We start from the raw sequence: 1,588 nt of genomic DNA, 5'->3' as shown, positions 1-1,588 counted from the left end.
CCCCCCCCCCCCCCCCCCGGTTCCGAAACAATTTTCACGGTCTATGAAATTAAAAAAATGGAACACTAAAGACAAAAAATTTTCCACCTGAGATAATCAAAATGTATCATTTTTTGTAGAAAATTATGAACTTTGTTAAAAGTTCACTTTTTCGGTAGAAAATTAATTCTTTTGGTTGAAAATGTAAATTAAAATTGATGTTTTTTATAGAAAATTGTTCTTTGTTGTTGAATTTTTCTTTCTTTTGGTTAAGAATGTATGAATTATTGAAAATTCATTTAGCTGTTTGAAAATTCGTATTTTTTCGTAGTAACTTAATCCTTTTGTTTGAAAATTCGTTTTTTGTTGTTGTTGAATTCAATTGTTTTTTATTTTAAATCAGAATATTTCTTAGTGAAAATATTAAATAATTATTTAATTGAAAATTCAACTATTTAGTAGAAAAACCAACTATTTTGTTGAAAATTAATTTTCTTAAATGAAAATTTACCTATTTCATTATTGGTTGAAAATGTATCATTTTTAGTAGAAAATTATGAACTTCGTTAAAAGATCACTTTTTCGGTAGAAAATTAATTCTTTTGGTTGAAAATGTAAATTAAAATTGATGTTTTTTATAGAAAATTGTTCTTTGTTGTTGAAATTTTTTTTCTTTTGGTTAAGAATGTATTTGTCTTATTGAAAATTCATTTATCTGTTTGAAAATTCGTATTTTTTCGTAGTAACATAATCCTTTTGGTTGAAAATTCGTTTTTTGTTGTTGTTGAATTCAATTGTTTTTTATTTTAAATCAGAATATTTGTTAGTTAAAATATTACCTATATTACATTTTTATTGGAAACTCATCTTTTTATGTTAAAAATTATTATTTTAACCAAAAATGTAATCATTTAATTGAAAATTCAACTATTTAGTAGCAAGCCCAACTATTTTGTTGAAAATTAATTTTCTTAAATGAAAATTTACCTATTTCATTATTGGTTGAAAATGTATCATTTTTAGTAGAAAATTATGAACTTTGTCAAAAGTTCATTTTTTCGGCACAAAATTAATTCTTTTCGTTGAAAATGTAAATTAAAATTGATGTGTTTTGTTGAGAATTGTTCTTTGTTGTTGAATTTTTTTCTTTTGGTTTAGAATGTATGTCTTATTGAAAATTCGTATTTTTTCGTAGTCACATAATCCTTTTGGTTGAAAATTCGTTTTTTGTTGTTGTTGAATTCAATTGTTTTTTTATTTTAAATCAGAATATTTCTTAGTGAAAATATTACCTATATTACATTTTTATTGGAAATTCATCTTTTTATGTTAAAAATTATTATTTTAACCAAAAATGTAATCATTTAATTGAAAACTCAACTATTTAGTAGAAAAACCAACTATTTTGTTGAAAATTAATTTTCTTAAATGAAAATTTACCTATTTCATTATTGGTTGAAAATGTATCATTTTTAGTAGAAAATTATGGACTTCGTTAAAAGATCACTTTTTCGGTAGAAAATTAATTCTTTTGGTTGAAAATGTAAATTAAAATTGATGTGTTTTGTTGAAAATGGTTCTTTGTTGTTAAAATTTTTTTTTTTTGGCT

General features: G+C 22.0%; 1 protein-coding gene across 1 annotated transcript in view; it reads right to left on the bottom strand.

The window, feature by feature from the left end:
- LOC117170806 (activating signal cointegrator 1 complex subunit 3) overlaps positions 1-1,588 on the bottom strand; it is a 103,986-nt gene that overhangs the window by 17,263 nt on the left and 85,135 nt on the right. The window lies entirely within an intron of this gene.

The sequence above is a fragment of the Belonocnema kinseyi genome, chromosome 4 (assembly GCF_010883055.1).
Source record: "Belonocnema kinseyi isolate 2016_QV_RU_SX_M_011 chromosome 4, B_treatae_v1, whole genome shotgun sequence".
Lineage (NCBI taxonomy): Eukaryota > Metazoa > Arthropoda > Insecta > Hymenoptera > Cynipidae > Belonocnema > Belonocnema kinseyi.
This window is presented reverse-complemented; position numbering and strand designations above follow the sequence as displayed.